This window comes from Pinus tabuliformis, chromosome 6, assembly GCF_031772625.1.
Source record: "Pinus tabuliformis cultivar Carrire ecotype Pingquan chromosome 6, CPIR1, whole genome shotgun sequence".
Classification (NCBI taxonomy): domain Eukaryota; kingdom Viridiplantae; phylum Streptophyta; class Pinopsida; order Pinales; family Pinaceae; genus Pinus; species Pinus tabuliformis.
This window is the reverse complement of record NC_142292.1, coordinates 901,223,514-901,242,368: the sequence shown is the minus strand read 5'-3', so window position 1 is coordinate 901,242,368 and position 18,855 is coordinate 901,223,514.

The window sequence follows — 18,855 nt, the reverse complement described above, 5'->3', positions numbered from 1 at the left end:
TCCTCCCATGTGGAATATTTAGTGGGCAAGTTCTTCCACTTGATGAGATACTTCGAAATTGATCGATTTTGTAGTTGTCGATTTCTTGTTTCTGTGACTGCTTCAGGTTCCAATATGATTTTCCCTTCCTCGTCAAGTTCTGGAAATATTTTTTGAACTGGAAGCTTGTCACCTATAACCTTCTTTAAGCATGAAACATGGAAACTGGGTGCACTCGGGAAGATGCAGGAAGCTTCAATTTGTATGCCATAGTACCAATCTGTTGTAACACCTTGTATGGACCATAATACTTTGGTGATAATTTATTATCCTTATTAGCTTACTTGAGGGACATTTGTTTGTATGGTTGTAGTCATAGAAATACCCAGTCACCTACATCAAAAATTCTTTTGTTGTGATGTTGATCTGCTTGTTGTTTCATTCTATTCAATGCCAAAGTGAGGCTATCCTTTAAGAGTTGGAAAACTTGTTGTTGATGCTCGATGTGATCTTCCACTTCTTGAACCTTATAATTTTCTTTTAAAGATGATGTGATGGACATGGATGATATCCATAAAGTGCCATAAATTGTGTTCATTTTTCCTACAGTACGGAAGGAAGTGTTATACCACCATTCAGCCAAAGGAAACCACTTGAACCAATGTGTTTGTTTATCAAATACAAAGCAACGAATATATTCTTCCAAACATTTGTTCGCTATCTCAGTTTGCCCATCAGATTGAGGATGATAAGATTGGTTATGAGCTAACTAGGTACCCAGACAAGAAAATAATTTTGTCCAAAATCTCCAATGAAAATGGGATCTCTGTCACTTACAATAATGTTTGGGTTTCCATGTAGCTTTTGAATTATTTCCATAAATGCAGTAGCATTTGTAGTGGCTTTAAATGGATGAGATAATGCACAAAAGTGTGCATACTTGGTAAGTATATCAATTACCACCATGATGACACTCTTTCCCTCGGACTTGGGTAAACCTGCAATAAAATCCATTAAAACCTCCTTCCAACATTGACTTGGAATGGATAAAGGTTGTAACAGACCTGGGGTCTTAATTGTCTCAACTTTATTTTGTTGGAAAACCAAACATTTTGCCACAAAATTTTGAATATCAGATTTAAGGCCATCCCAAAAAAATCTTTCTTAACCTGTGGTAAGTTTTTAAAAATCCTAAGTGCCCTCCTAAGGGAGAGGTGTGCAATTCCAGAAGAATCTTTTGTTTCAGTTGGGAATCCTTACAGAGGTATAAGCAATCTTTGTACCATAAAGAATAATTTTTCTAGATAAATGTATCAGATGTACTGGGAATTTGCTGTAACTTTTGAATTAGTGCCTACACTTCTTCATGATTCTTTAATTGATCCTTTGCTTCGTTTATCCAATCTGGTTGGATAATAGAAATTTCACAAAGCAATGCTTCCACATCCTCGTCCTTTCTTGAGAGTGCATCCACAACAACATTTTGCTTCCCTTTTTTGTATATGATTTCAAATTCATAACCCAACATCTTTGTGACCCATTTTTGCTGCTCTTTTGAAGATAATCTTTCTTCTAAAAAGTATTTAAGACTATCATGATACATTTTTACCTTGAAGTATCTTCCCATTAGGTAAGGTTTCCATTTCTTAAGTGCATGTAGTATTGCCAACATTTCATTCTCTTAAACAACTTTGTGTAAATATTTTCCTTTGATTGGATGACTTTCAAAAGTAATGGGTCTTTCTTCTTGCATTAAAACAACGCCAGTTCCATTTATTGAGGCATCACATTCCACAATAAAGGTTTTTGTGATGTCTGGCGTAGCTAAGACCGGTGGTTGGCACATTGTCTCTTTAAGATGTTTAAAGGTCTTCTTTGCTTCTGGAGTCCAAGAAAATGCATCTTTCTTTAGTAATGTTATTAGAGGTGCTGCTATTCTCCTATAATTCTTAAAAAACTTGCAATAATACCCTGTCAACCCGAGAAATCCTCATAGATGCTTTATGGATGTGGGGATTTTCCATTCCTTAATGGCTTTAATTTTTCTATGGTCTACATTAACACCTTCATGAGATATAATATGACCCAAATATTCCACCCCTTGTACTCCAAAGAAACATTTGGAGGTTTTTGCATATAATTGTTTCACCTCCAATAGTTTGAGCACCCTATCAACATGTTGAACATGATCCTTCCAAGACTCGATGTAGATTAGTATATCATCAAAAAATACTAACACAAATTTTCTAAGGAAGGGTTTGAAAATGGAATTCATCAAACTTTGAAATGTAGAAGGTGCATTGGTAAGGCCAAAAGGCATGACCAAAAATTCATAATGACCCTCATGAGTTCTAAATGTTATTTTTGGAATGTCTTTAGTCTTCATTCTGATTTGATGATATCCTGAACGAAGATCCAACTTGGTGAAGTAAATTTCTCCATGTAATTAATTCAATAATCCATCAATGACAAGAATGGGAAATTTATCTTTAATAGTGAGCTTGTTGAGCTCCCTATAATCCGAACACATGCACCATGATCCATCGTTCTTGTGCACAAATACTACTGGACTAGAGAAATAACTTTGACTAGGTTGAATTATACCAACCTCTAGTATTTTTGCAACCATATGTTCAATTTCACTCTTTTGGGCATATGGATATTTGTAAAGGCCTAATGTTTGGAGGAACACTTCCTGGAATGAAATGAATAGCATGATCATGATCATGAATAGGTGGGAGGCATTTAGAGTCTCAAATACCTTAGAATGATTGTCCAAAACTTTTTGGATATCTGGAGAAATAGATAATTTTGATGTGGGAACCTCTAGTAAACATAATTGTGAAATTACACCCCATTTTTATTTCTTTAGGAGCTTTATCATGCTGTTAGAGTTGATTATCTTTCCCAGTTTCCCTACGATACCCCTTAATTCAAATTCCTTTCCTTCCCAAAACAATTTCAAGAAAAGTTCTTAAAAATTAAAAGTTATCGTACCCAAAGATTGTAGCCATTGAACTCCTAGTACAACATCAACACCATCCATTGGAATAGAAAGCATTAAACTATTCAATTCATATTCTCCCATGGATAGCTTGATATTATGGCACTTTCTACAGCAATTTATGGTTCCTCCATTTGCAACCATTACTTGACACTCTGGTGCTAGATATAGGAAGAAATTCAATTCCTTGGCTATCTTACAATGAATAAAATTATGGGTACTACCCGAATCAATCAACAATATTACCTTTTTATTCTTGATATTTCCTTCTATCTTGAGAGTTTTAGGAGTGGTAATTCCTTCCAACGTGTTACAAGGTATGGTCGAATTCATTTCTTCTTTCTCTAGGGTTGGTTCCTAGTGTATATCCTCTTATTTTGATGTTTCTTGTTCCTTTTCTTCCTCCTCTTCGCAATCTATGTAAAATAATTTCTTCTTAGCACACTTATGACCTTTAGTGTATTTTCTATCACAACTGTAATAAAGCCCTTTTGCTCTTTTACCTTCCAATTTCTGAGGTGTCAACCTTATAGGTTATGGAAGGCTAGGAGCAGCAACACTTCCATCTTTATAGTGGTGAGTGGTAGGATTCTTTGTTTGCATAATTTTTCTTTCAGTTTTTCTTGTCAACTTGAATGCCTTCTCCAATGAATTAGGTTCCCAAAGGCGAACCTCATGTTGGATGTTATCCTTTAAAGTCCCTATGAACACATCAATCCTATGCTCCTCTCAAATATATTTCACCCTTATATTCAATTTTTGGAAGTCCTCAATGTGCTCCACCATTTTACCCTTTTGTTTGAGATTTATCAATTGGCTAAAGAAGGTGTTTCTTTTTGTATCCTCATAATGTGCTATCATTTCCTCCATAAATATTGACTAAGTGACAATTTGTTTATGAAAGAAAAGCCATCGATACCATTATATCCTAAGGAATCACAATTAAATGATGATTCAACCACACAACTTGGAGACTAATTCAAAATATGATTAAAATGATGCTTTGTATGGTCGAAACCCACATAAAGAAATGACATAAAACACTCCACAATGGGTGGATACTTCAAAATAGCTCCATAAAATGCCTAAAAAAATGCCTATTAACCTTCAAAATATGCATCAAATGAATTCACATGGCCATACTTCAAGTCAAAATACTTTCATGTAGCATGGGAATGAATTTTCAAGTCATAAAATGGGTCATTAAACCCCCAAAAAACAAAATGACATGAACCTTAGAAGGGAGGATGATTTTCCTTTAGGAGGAATTTTACACAATGTGTCGAGGATGCTTCATTTAGGTGCAACCATTGTTCCTTTTCCACTTTTCTTCCAACATATAACTTGAGTAGGTGAAACAACCTCTATAAAGGTCAAATAAAAACCTTTTTAAGTGGAGGACTTCTCTTCTTAGTTTAATTAATCTTCAAAATATGACTTTGAGTCTTCTTTACAACATGAACTCACTTCCACTGAGTGTCATGTTGTATTAGTGGGTTGACACATCACTTAATAAATGAGTTCCACATAATCAAATTGACATGAAATTATCCCCATTGTTGTTATAGAAGCCCATACATGTGGGTCATCCCACTTTAATGACAAAAATTAGTGTTGAAATGCAAAAAAGAGGAGAGAACTCAAGCATGTGACACATGAAATGTGTAGAGGGGGGACATGTGGATGTAGCTAGCCCATTTGTGCCTCAAAGAATGTGATCAATGCCTAAAAAAATGTGTTATGCCTTGAAAACTATGAGATTGCCTTAGGAAGCATGAAACTAGATGAGCATGAGTAAAATTACCTACAGCAACTCATGATTTAAGATAGGTGTGCTAAAACGTGGGTGTGATAAACTTTAAAAAGTACAATCACATTTAACATAACAATAAATTAAGTGACTCGAGAATATATGGGTAGTCCCTCTGACTTGACCCCAAGCTCCCTCAAGATAGGAGGAAAGTCTATTTATTCTCCTGATACAAAAGAAAAAACAATAAAGTGAGTGAGTAATTGAGGCTCCTGTAAATCATGTACACCATCCCAAGATGCTCCATGCCTACCCAAGACATAAATTTCCAACATGATGGGAGTTACTTCCATTAAGAGTAGTTGACTAAAGAAATAAAACTAAGCACCTTGAGAATGGGTACTGAGAGGACCTACCATGACCATCCACTATAGGAGATCTAGGCCATCGACTAGCCAATGCTTATACATCAAGTCATCAAAGAAGGCAACATAAATATAAATCATCACACATTGAGCTCATTAGCATGGTTATATTGTGTGAGAGAATGTAGGATACAATGTAAAGGGTTTGAGGTGTAAATTGGTCTTGCAATATCTTACCCACCAATACTTTAATGTGGCAATAAAGGTCCATTGTTTGCTAATATTTCGTGTCCCCTTCATTGGAGCTTCCAATGTTTGGGATCCAATTATCTAATTCCTCATCATGGATGGTTTCACACTTGATTTGGACCTTTGCTCCACATTGGCAATTTCATCTCTAATGTGGGAGTGGTGTATGCTCTAAAGAGACATCCATTGATCCTTGAGAATTCCTATCTATATGAGTTCTATAATGACCTGAACTAGCTCACCAATATTAATTATTGGCTCTTCCATTAGGCATGATAATAAACCCAAAGGCTAAGTGAAGAGGAGTAGAGGTTGTAAGCAATAAAAATGAAGAAAGCTTGTGGGCACGTGGGCTTCACTACGAGAGAAATACCTTACCACGTGCATTCATATTGGGGGATATATATTGAGGAAAAACTGACATAATATATTGATCATATAATAGGTGGAAAAGTTTTTTTATATTGGTAGGTATAAAAAATGGAGCTAAAAGTTAGTGACAAAATATAAATGGGTATTAAAAATGTTAATGGAAAAGTGGATACCTACAATATCTAGCATTTAGTGAATCCCCTTTGCTTGTGGGTAAAGAAGAGAGAGAAAGAATTTGTGCTTCCCCCTTCTACCAATAATTGGAATACCAACAACAATACATGCATTAGGAAAATTATAGATCTAAAATAGGCCTCCTAAGAAAAATAATAAAATAATAGCTATAAATTTTTAACGAAAAAAGAAAGGAAACTACCTTTTTATTATATTTCTGGCTTATCTCCTTATAGGTTTACTCAAATTTCAAGTGTAGACACATTTTGGATGCATAATTAAATTCTTCATCCAACGAGTACCCACTCTGCATACTTTTGAGTAGACCGACATAGAAAAAAATTACATGAAAAAACGTGTCCAACACACTTTTTCATGTATTTTCAATTTTTTCAATGTGGATCTACATAGAAGTATGAAAAGTGGGTACTCATTTGATGTTGAATTTAATTTCACATCTGATGGGTGTCTACACTTGACATTTGAGTAAACTTATAAGGGCATAAGTCGAAAATACAATTTAAAAAAGTCATTTTTTCTTTTACCTCCAATATGTATCCTTGGGATGACATCATCATCTTGAATCATATTGGTTCTTTTAAAGTTAGTTTTGATAGTACACTTTTTATTTTGAAGCTCATTTTTTACCTCAAAGTTCCCATAACAAGACTTATAAATTTTATGTAATTGGTTGGTAAATTTTATGGTTTTAAAGACCTATATTAAGAATCCACCTCTTATGTTCATGTAAACTAATCATTTCAGAATTATAATTGGATCACATATACTCAGGCTTGTGGAGGTCCTTTCCTCTCCAAAAAAAATCAAAATTAGACATTATTCCTACTAATTGCCCCATTATTCCTAGCATGTAGTGGATTTGACACATAGTTTCCATAATGCCTTGAGCTGCATAGAGGAGGTGGCTAAATTAGCCAACAAGTGTGTAGTTGGCCTTATGCATAGGGACTTTGGCAACCATATAAAAAGTTTTTCATATATATTTTTTAAATTTATATTTAACAAAAGAATATATTAATTATTTAATTTTTATTTTGTTAGAGAATATTATTATTAAATAATAGCTAAAAGCAAAAATTATTTTATTTTGAATAATATTAACTCAAAAATCCATTTCAAATCAAATGCTTACTTTAACTTAAATAGTATTCACATTAATCTCTCTAACTAAAAAACATTTGTCATTCCTCCCCACCACCAAAACTGTTCAATAATTAGTTTGAAGTCAAAACATTTGTCATTCCTCCCCACCACCAGAACTAATTAATTTGGAGTCATATTGTTGAATTCTTAAATATTTTTCTACTCTTCGATGTTAAACATATGACATAGTATTAGATTAATGGTTGATTACCAATTTTAGTTTTTGGCTTCAATTGAATTTTATATTCTTAAATAACCTACGTTGAAAGTTTTTTTTGGGAGTAAGTTGAAAGTCTTATTATGGAGTTTTGTTTTCATCACATTAAATATTATGGGTTAAAGGACATAGTATTAGATTAATGGTTGATTACCAATTTTAGTTTTTGGTTTCAATTGAATTTTATATACTTAAATAAGCTACGTTGAAAGTTCTTTTATTTTAATTTTGGAGTAAGTTGAAAGTCTTATTATGGAGTTTTGATTTCATCACATTATATATTATGGATTATTTTGTATATACTTAAATAAGCTAAGTTGAAAGTTCTTTTATTTTAATTTTGGAGTAAGTTGAAAGTCTTATTATGGAGTTTTGATTTCACCACATTATATATTATGGGTTATCTTATGATGGGTTTATAAATTTTAAATGTTTTATGGAAAATCTATCAATGTCTTAAATGTTAATTATGGTTCATTAAGTTAAGATTAAACCAAATGTTAATTATTGTTCATTAAGTCAATTAAACTAATATTTTTTAATGTAAATTTGACTTGTTATTTATTTTGACGATGAATGGGTGCACTGTTAAGGTACTCCTTGCGATAGGTCACTGGCTCAAATCCCCTGTGGGTGCTTATCAACTCGAAAAAGAAAATTGATGTTTCTTGAAAGTAATTAAAATATTATTTAAAAATAAAAGTATAATTTTGGTGGAAACTATGTTATTTAAGTATTTTAATTTGATTCTAATTAGTTGAATAATTAGCTATTGTCTTAAAAAAATTAACATAGAAGAGTTAGACAACACTAAATAATTGTATGTTAACCATCCTAGATCCATCTTAACCCCGGATCTATCAAGTGTTGAGAGGGACCAAATCTCTCGAGGCTCGAGAGATTTGATCACTCTAGGCGCTTGATAGATTCAGGGTTAAAATGGATCTAGGCTAGTTATATAATACTATATAATATCTATAATTGTAACTATGTGTCTCTTTCTTATTCTCTCTCTCTCTCTATCTCACCCCCCAAACATATGCTCTCTCTCTCTTTCTCTATCTCACCCCCCAAACATATGCTCTCTCTCTCTTTCTCTATCTCACCCCCCAAACATATGCTCTCTCTCTCTCTCTCTCTCTCTCTCCACCTTTCTCCCTTTGTGTGTTTCTCCTTCCATCCCTCTCCCCCTCCCTCTCTCTCTCTTCCTCTTCCCCTTCACTCTCCTCTCTCTTTCTTCTTTCCTCCCTCTCTCTCCGTCCAACTCCATTGCTCTCTCTCTCTCTTCTCTCTAACTCTGTCACTATCTCTCTTTCTCTCTCTTTCTCTCTCTTCCCTCCATCTTTGTCGCCCCCTCTCTCTCTTCCCCTTCTCTCACTATCTCTCTCCTCTCCTCTTCTCTCTCTTCCCTCCTCTCTCTCAGTCTCTCCCTTTCACTCCCTCTCTCTCTCCCCCATCACTCTCTCTCTCTCTCTTCGCCCTACAACTTTTTCACTATCTCCCTCCCCCTTCTCTCGTCCTCCCTCCAACCCCCCCCTCTCTTAAATTTGATTCCATGATATTGTGTTTAAGAAAGTATCTAAATAAAAAAAACTCAATTGGTTGTAAAATATTAAGCCTATATTTTAGATCAATCATATCAAAGAAAATACAATAATGAAAAACTTAAAACAATCATGCACTATCTTTCCTCTATTATTGTTAGTCAATTTGTTTGCTCTCATGGCTTGGATCCTTAGTTAAGATGGATCTATGTTGGTTTTTAGTAACATTATTTATATTATATATATTTCACATCTTTATATATAAAGTATTCTCATTTTTAATTTTATTGAAACCTTGATTTAATTTATATGAGAATCTTTTTAGTAGTCATGAGGATAGAGGGTTTAGATATATCTTAAAAGTAATGATAACTTTTTTCCTTTTAGATTTAATTAAAAAATGTTATAAAATTAATTAAAATAAAAAATATTTTGATTGTGAAATAATTTATGTTTTTTGGGCGATGGTATTGATAATCCATGATATTGTAACAAAACCTATTTACATGTTAATAATATCCAGGCTAAAGTGGGGAGTGAATATCCATGGTTAAGATTCATGTTATATCGTTGTGATTTTTTTTTTATTGTGAAATAAGTTATTGCTTTGGGGCATGTGGTATTGATAAGCCATGGTATGGTAACAAAGCCTATTCACATGTTAATAAAAAATCAAAATATAACAAATTGACTTTAGCTTTAAATTTTTATGATTAATTGAGCCAAAATTTAAATGTTTAAAGTCATTCGACTTTGTATTACTTTTAACTTTTATTTATTACTTTTAATGTTTTATTTTTTATTTGACAAAGGCTTTTTATTTCAACTTAACGTGGATGAGGGTCTGACTTTCTTATATTTTTTTTAATTGAGGGCCTAGATTGATTCTCAAGGGAATATGCTAATCATATGCTTATTCTTAATGCTTATCAATGATTGTAGTGTATTAAAGAGTTTGTTAGGTTGCAATAAAAAAAAATTGTTTCCTAGGGATTTGAGATTATTCCACTTCTAATAAGTTTCTCCGTGATAAGTTCCTCATTATTATTTATAACATTCATTTATATAAAAGCAAATTTTATTTAGCAAAATGGTTCATTACTTTCAATAAATTTAAAAAAATAGATTCATGCCAAGTGGTTCCCCACCCGCCAATTTCCTAGGGATTTGAGATTATTTCAATTCTAATAAGTTCCTCATTATTATTTATAACGTTCAAATTTATTTATTTATTTATTTATTATTATTATTATTATTATTATTATTATTATTTCCTGAAGTTTAAGTTGACCATAACCTTTTTATACATGGTAATGAGGTAAACATGTGCATTAGTAAGACATTTTTTGGTTATATTTATGAAGTATTCTGCTATATCAACCACATTAATATTTTTAATGTGATTGATGTGATTGTACTAGTTTTAAATTTAGCCGACATATAAATGTTAAATGTTGAACATTTACCCCTACATGGATTGATATTGACATTAGATTAAATTTTAAATGTTAAACATCTACCTTATAATGGATTGTAAATGTTAAATGTTGAACATTTATCCCTACACTGGGTTGATATTGACATTAGATTAATTTTTTTAAAAGTTAAACATCTACCTTATAATGGGTTGTAAATGTTAAATGTTGAACATTTACCCCTACAGATTAAATTTTTTGAAAGTTAAATATCTACCTTATAATGGGTTGTAAATGCTAAATGTTGAACATTTACCCCTACATTGGGCTACACTCGATTGATATTGACATTAGATTAATTTTTCTGAATGTTAAACATCTACTTTATAATGGGTTGTAGAGCGTCCTCTCGTCACAATTAATTAAATATGGCTGGAAATTTTATATTAATTAATTTAATATGTTTAAATATGACTGGAAATTCTATATTAATTAATTTAATATGCTTAATATAATATGGCTTTAATTAATCCAACAAAGCAACATGTAAAGGTTCAAGAGTTTTGCATGAAAGCTAGTGATTTTTGTTTGAAATATACCAAAAATTGTTAAAATGACATATTTGAGTTATTACATATATACAACATAGAATCTAGCTAAAATGATTGGAATGATATATTTGAGTGGTTAAATCTATATAGCTTGGAATTGGCTATTGCTAGAATGACAGATTTGAGTTGTTAAATGTACAACTTGGAATCACTCAAGAATAATTGGAACGACATATTTGTGTTGTTAAATGTTATGAAACTAGCTCAAGAAAAGATAGAAAAGATAGATCAACGCCTTAGAATTCAGCCTCTTCGAGGGGGCAACCTCCTTTACATTACATAAATGAACAATTCTTGGATGATTCAAATGACAAAACCTCCTTTCTATATATAGGAGTCTAAGGAGTCACAATATAATCCAGCCGACCTAACAATAATAATATAAAGCCACAAAAATAACAATAGAGGGATTCTATGGGGCACAATGATAACAATATGGGGGCAATAGGGGCACAACAATATTAATAAGGGGTATAACTACAATAGTAATGGGGTAATCACTAGTATTATAGGGACCCAACATGCCCCTCTCCTTCAAAAAAGTGTTGTCCTCAACGCTTGAGTAGTTCTGGATACTTCTGCATAAAATTCTCATCCTCCCATGTGGAATCTTCAGCGGATAAGTTCTTCCACTTGATAAGATACTCTGAAATTGATCGATTTCGTAGCTGTCGAGTTCTTGTTTCTGTGACTGCTTCCGGTTCCAATATAATTTTTCCTTCCTCGTCAAGTTCTGGCAATATTGTTTGAACTGGGAGCTTGTCGCCTATAACCTTCTTTAAACATGAAACATGGAAAACTGGGTGCAATCGAGAAGCTGCAGGAAGCTCCAATTTGTATGCCATAGTACCAATCTTTTGCAACACCTTGTACGGACCATAATACTTTGGTGATAATTTATTATCCTTCTTAGCTTGCTTGAGGGACATTTGCTTATATGGTTGTAGCCGTAGGAATACCCAATCACCTACATCAAAACTTCTTTCACTGCGATGTTGATCTGCCTGTTGTTTCATTCTATTCTGTGCCAACACGAGGTTATCCTTTAAGAGTTGGAGGACTTGTTGTTGATGTTCGATGTGATGTTCCACTGCCTGAACCTTAGAATTTTCTCTTAAATATGATGTGATGGATGGTGGTTGATACCCATAAAGTGCCATAAATGGGGTCATTTTTGTTGCTGTATGGAAGGAAGTGTTATACCACCATTCAGCCAGAGGCAACCATTTGACCCATTGTGTCTGTTTATCAGATACAAAGCAACGAAGATATCCTTCCAAACATTTGTTTACTATCTCAGTTTGCCCATCAGATTGAGGATGATAAGATGAGCTATGAGCTAACTGAGTACCAAGACAAGAAAATAATTCTGTCCAAAAATTTCCAGTGAAAATGGGATCTCTGTCACTTACAATAATCTTTGGGTTTCCATGTAGCTTTTGAATTGTTTCCATAAATGCAGTAGAAACTGTACTGGCTTTAAATGGATGTGATAATGCACAAAAGTGTGCATACTTGGTAAGTCTGTCAACTACCACCATGATGACACTCTTTCCCTCAGACTTGGGTAAACCTGTGATAAAATCCATTGAAACCTCCTCCCAACGTTGGCTTGGAATGGATAAAGGTTGTAATAGACCCGGTGTCTTAATTGTTTCAACTTTATTTTGTTGGCAAACCAAACATTCCGCCACAAACTTTTGAATATCTGATTTAAGGCCATCCCAAAAAAATTCCTTCTTAACCCTGTGGTAAGTTTTTAAAAATCCTGAGTGCCCTCCTAAGGGAGAAGTGTGCAATTCCATAAGAATCTTTTGTTTTAGCTGGGAATTCTTACAGAGGTATAAGCGATCTTTGTACCATAACGAATCATTTTGCCAGCTAAATGTATCAGACGTACTGGAATCTTGTTGTAGCTTTCGAATAAGTGCCCACACTTCTTCGTCATTCTTCCATTCCTCCCTTGCTTCGTTTATCCAATCTGGTTGGATAATAGAAATGGCGCACAACAATGCTTCCACATCCTCATCCTTTCTTGAGAGTGCATCTGCCACCACATTTTGCTTCCCTTTTTTGTAGATGATTTCAAAGTCATAACCCAACATCTTTGTGACCCACTTTTGTTGCTCTTCAGAGGATAATCTTTGTTCTAAAAAGTATTTAAGGCTATCATGATCCGTTTTTACCTTGAAGTGTCTTCCCATTAGGTAGGGTCGCCATTTCTTAAGTGCATGGAGTATTGCCAACATTTCCTTCTCATAAATAGCTTTGCTTAAAAACTTTCCCTTGATTGGACGACTTTCAAAAGCAATGGGTCTTTCATCTTGCATTAGAACAGCACCAATTCCATTTCCTGAAGCATCACATTCCACAATAAAGGTTTTTGTGAAGTCCGGTGTAGCTAAGACCGGTGCTTGGCACATTGCCTCTTTAAGATGTTCAAAGGCCTTTGTTGCTTCCGGAGTCCATGAAAATGCATCTTTCTTCAATAATGTTGTTAGAGGTGCTGCTATTCTCCCATAATTCTTAACAAACTTGCGATAATACCCTGTCAACCCAAGAAATCCTCGCAGATGCTTTATGGATGTGGGGATTTTCCATTCCTTAATGGCTTTAATTTTGCTAGGGTCTACCTTAACTCCTTCATGAGATACAATATGACCCAAATATTCCACCTCCTGGACTCCAAAGAAACATTTGGATCTTTTTGCATATAATTGTTTCTCCTCCAATAGTTGTAGCACCCTGTCAACATGTTCAACATGATCCTTCCAAGACTTGCTGTAGATTAGTATATCATCAAAAAATACTAACACAAATTTTCTAAGGAATGGTTTGAAAATTGAATTCATCAAACCTTGAAATGTTGAAGGTGCATTGGTAAGGCCAAAAGGCATGACCAAAAATTCATAATGACCCTCATGAGTTCTAAATTTTGTTTTCGGAATGTCTTCAATCTTCATTCTGATTTGATGATATCCTGAACGAAGATCCAACTTGGTGAAGTAAATTGATCCATGCAATTCATCCAGTAATTCATCAATGACAGGAATGGGGAACTTATCTTTAATAGTGAGCTTGTTGAGCTCCCTATAATCCGGACACATGCGCCATGATCCATCCTTCTTGTGCACCAATACTACTGGAGCAGAGAAAGAACTTTGACTCGGTTGAATTATACCAGCCTCTAGCATTTCTGCAACCATACGTTCAATTTCACTCTTTTGGACATAGGGATATCTGTACGGCCTGATGTTTGGAGGAACACTTCCTGGAATCAGATGAATAGCATGATCATGATCACGCATAGGTGGGAGACCTTTGGGAGTCTCAAATACCTTGGAATGATTGTCCAAGACTTTTTGGAGATCTGGAGAAATAGATGATTCCAATGTGGAAACATCTAGCGAACATAATTGTGCAATTACACCTCTTTGCTCCTTTTTTAGAAGCTTTGTCATACCATTAGAGCTGATTATCTTTCCTGGTTTCCCTGCAATACCCCTTAATTCAACTTCCTTTCCTTCCGTAGAAAATTTGATGAAAAGTTCTTGAAAATTAAAAGCTATTGTACCCAAGGATTGTAGCCATTGGACTCCTAGTACAACATCAGCACCTCCCATTGGAATGGAAAGCATTGGGCTAGTCAATACATATTCTCCCATGGATAGCTTGATATTATGGCACTTTCCAGAGCAATTTATTGTTCCTCCATTTGCAATCATCACTTGACACTCTGGTGCTGGATATAGGAAGCAATTCAATTCTTTTGCTACCCTACAATGAATAAAATTGTGGGTGCTTCCTGAATCAATCAACACTATTACCTTTTTCTTCTTGATTTGTCCTTCTATCTTGATGGTTTGAGGAGTGGTAATTCCCGCCAATGCATTACAAGATATGGTCGGATTTATTTGTTCTTCATATAGGCTTTGTTCCTGGAGTATATCCTCTTCTTTTGACCTTTCTCGCTCCTTTTCTTCTTCCTCTTCACAATCTATGTAGAATAATTTCTTCTCAGCCTTAGTGTATTTGCTATCACAACTGTAACAAAGCCATTTTGCTCTTTTTTCTTCCAATTGTTGTGGTGTCAACCTTATAGGTTGTGGAAGACTAGGGGCAACAACGCTTCCGTCTTTATAGTTGTGAGTGGTATGCTTCCTGGTTGCCATAATTTTGTTTTCCATTTTTCTTGCTAACCTGAATGCCTTTTCTAATGAATCAGGTTCCCAAAGGCGAACATCATGTTGGATATTATCCTTTAAAGACCCTATGAACACATCAATCCTATGCTCCTCTGGAATATCTTTTACCCTTATGTTCAATTTTTGGAACTCCTCAATGTGCTCCATTATTGAACCCTTTTGTTTGAGACTTATCAATTGGCTAAAAAAAGTGTTGCTTTTTGTATCCTCATAATGTGCTATCAATTCTTCCGTAAAAATTGCCCAAGTGATAAATTGTTTACGAGAGCAAAGCCATTGATACCATACAAACTGATTTGGTTCCAAATATAAAGTTGCCATACGTACCTTTTGTGTGTTTTGCACATTATTGAGATCGAAGAATTGCTCCATCTGTAATATCCATGTGGCGGGATCCTTGCCATCAAACTTCCTCATATCGATTTTTGGAATATGGTGAGTCTTCGATCTAACATTAGAGTCTATGATATCATGATTAACATTTTTTTTGTTCGCATCATGAGTTTCCTTTACTACCTTTTTACCATTAGTAAGTATTTCTTGTAGAAAATTTGTCAAATCTATCTTCATACTTGTCATGCCTATCTTCAAGTTTGTGTTCAAATCTATCTTCAATTCTTCCATGTCTGTCTTCAATTATGTCTTCCAATCATCCATCTTAGCTTCCACGCCCTTTATCTTAGATTCCATGCCATTTATCTTAGCTTCTGTTAGCTTTTGTGAGCGTGACATTTGTTGCACTTGTTCTTGTAATTTTGATATATCATGTAGCATTTCTTCCTCTTCTTCATGAGTCATGCTAGAGCTTTCAGGTTCCTTACTAGGTGTTTGCATTTTCTTTCCTCAGGGCATCAGTTACCGATAATAATTCCTTCAAAATAATTTTTAAACCGATCTTAAGAAAAAATTTAAGAAAATCTACACACCTTTTTTCACTTTGTAGGAGCTCGATATTGCCTCTGATGTATCTCTATGCTTTTCGATCATCTATTTCTGAATTTGTGACCTGAAGTAGCCCTCTGTGTCCTCTTTCCAATGCCACAAGTTTGACCCAAATTGGATTCTCCAAGGAAGAGTTATGTGAAATCTCCCACAGTGACTTGATTATAGACTAGTTCAGTAGAGTGAACTTGTACGACGTGGCACGAGTCACTGTTTCGACCTTTGGATCTGAAAAATGCATACAAGAAACTAGAGTCTGTCCTCTTTCTGTACCTTCTTACTAAATTTCAATCCGATCCCCAGAGAGAAAGTTATGACGATTTTCCCCAGGTCACCTGTTTGGAATGTAATTCAGGAGTCTGCAAAAAGACCAACTTCCTCAGATCATATCTCTGCAAATATAGCGCGAAAAAGCTCTGAAATTCGGACCCGAGGTTCAGCGCAATTTCTTCTCAAATGGGTTTTTTTTGCAACTTCTGAAACGTCGTAGAAAAAAAGTTATAGAGAAAATGCCACGATGACCTGTTTGGAGCAGTGAAACCCTAGAATCCAAAGCTCTGATACCAAATGTTATGAAACCAGCTCAAGAAAAGATAGAAAAGATAGATCAACGCCTTAGAATTCAGCCTCTTCGAGGGGGCAACCTCCTTTACATTACATAAATGAACAATTCTTGGATGATTCAAATGACAAAACCTCCTTTCTATATATAGGAGTCTAAGGAGTCACAATATAATCCAGTTGACCTAACAATAATAATATAAAGCCACAAAAATAACAATAGAGGGATTCTATGGGGCACATTAATAACAATATGGGGGCAATAGGGGCACAACAATATTAATAAGGGGTATAACTACAATAGTAATGGGGTAATCACTAGTATTATAGGGACCCAACATTAAATCTCTTCAGCATGATCTGTAAAAAATGATTGGAATAACATAGTTGTTAAATCTTTACAGCCTGGAATTAATCAATTTTATTTGGAATTACGTATGTGACTTGTTACATTTGTACAACTTTGAATCCGCCAAAAAAAGGGTTGGCCTGACATATTTGAGTTGTTAAATATATATTGTGTGTGATTGGTCAAAAAATGTTAATAGCATATTTGAGTTGTTAAATCTATACAGATAGAGTGTCCCAAGAAATTTGGGATGCTTTAATCCTTTTTATGCATTAGAATACACATTTCAAATAATGCAAAATAATGATTTCACCCTTATCAATTTTTTGGAAAACACACACACACACACATATAAGAGTGGTCTAATGAGCCTATAATTTTACTTGGAAAATAGTGGGAACATTTCTGCATGGCAAATTTTTTGGGAAATCTATATTACAGTTGTCAGAGTTTTGGGTGCCTCAAAAGTGGTGCCCAAAAGTTTTTAATGGCGCTGAATTCATTTCCACCATAAAAAAATGATTTAAACACTTTTACTGTCAAATATTTTGAAAAGGAAAATGACCAGATTTCAATGAAAAATAACTTTTCACAAATTTTCCAGGGTTGAAAATCTATGTTACAGCGGTCAAGCTTCAAAATTTTGGGTGCCTCAAAAGTGGTGCCTAAAATTTTTTGATAGTGCTGAATCCATTTCCACCATAAAAAAAATGATTTAAACACTCTTACCCCGATATTTTGAAAAGGAAAATGACCATTCCAGTGACAAATGACTTTTCACTAACTTTCCAAGAAAAATGTGACTTTGGTAAATGATACTATTTATATACTTGTCACTAAATACAATTTTCATATCTTAACTTCAAAAATATATATAATACAAGCTGACTCATTTTTTATTAAAATATATAATAAATCCTATTTAACTAAAATCAAACCAATTTTCAGAAAACATTTACTTTATTAAATTAAAGTCAAACCAATTCTCAAAAAACATTTACTTTATTAATGCTGCTATAATGTAAAAATGATTATTATAATAATGTTTGATATCACATTTCCATAACAAAACAATTTTCAAAAAACATTTACTTTATTAATGCTACTATAATGGAAAAATGATTATTACAATAGTATTTCATATCATTTTTCCATTTATCATTATATTTGACATCAGTTTTCCATTTATCATTATTTTTCCGATATTTAATGCATAATTATCTAAAATACTTTAAAGTGATTTCGATCGTCGCAGACGTAAAATAAAAAGGGTCGCATTCATCCTGTTTGAGTTGGTCAGTCTCACTCTCACATGGGTAATACCTTGTCCAATGCAATTGGTTTTGGCTACCCTTTTCCACGAAAGTACCTCGACACCAGATTTGTTTATGGCTTCCCTTTCCCACGAAAGTACCTCAACACCAAACTCTGACACCATGTTCGCCCCTGGACAAATTAGGAGTGCAACCCAGGACCTCCATGTTGGCCCCTGGACAAATTAGGAGTGCAACCCAGGACCTGCTTTATTTGGAAATGTCATTCAATAACAACACTTTGGCTCCCCTTTTCTACAAATGTGCCTCAACATCTAATCCTGACACCATGTTTGCCACTGGACAAAGTTCGGAAGGAAACCCAACCCTGACATCAGGTTTGCGACTGGACAAAGTTCGGGAGGAAACCCACCACGATCCCCGACCTTGAGTCAATTGTAGATTCTCTGAATATTCGAGGAATCGGATCATGGGCGCGGTCAAAAAAAATTAAACAACACCTATGTCTATCACATTCCCGATTCCCAAATATTAGGAATCTGCAATCGACTTAAAAATGGCCCACCATTATAAACATAAAATCCTATTTCGAAGACTTATTTCGACCACACTCTGGATTAAGAGGACATTTTGTATTAGGTTTTTTTGGTTATGGTATTTATTAAGTAATAAGTTAATAA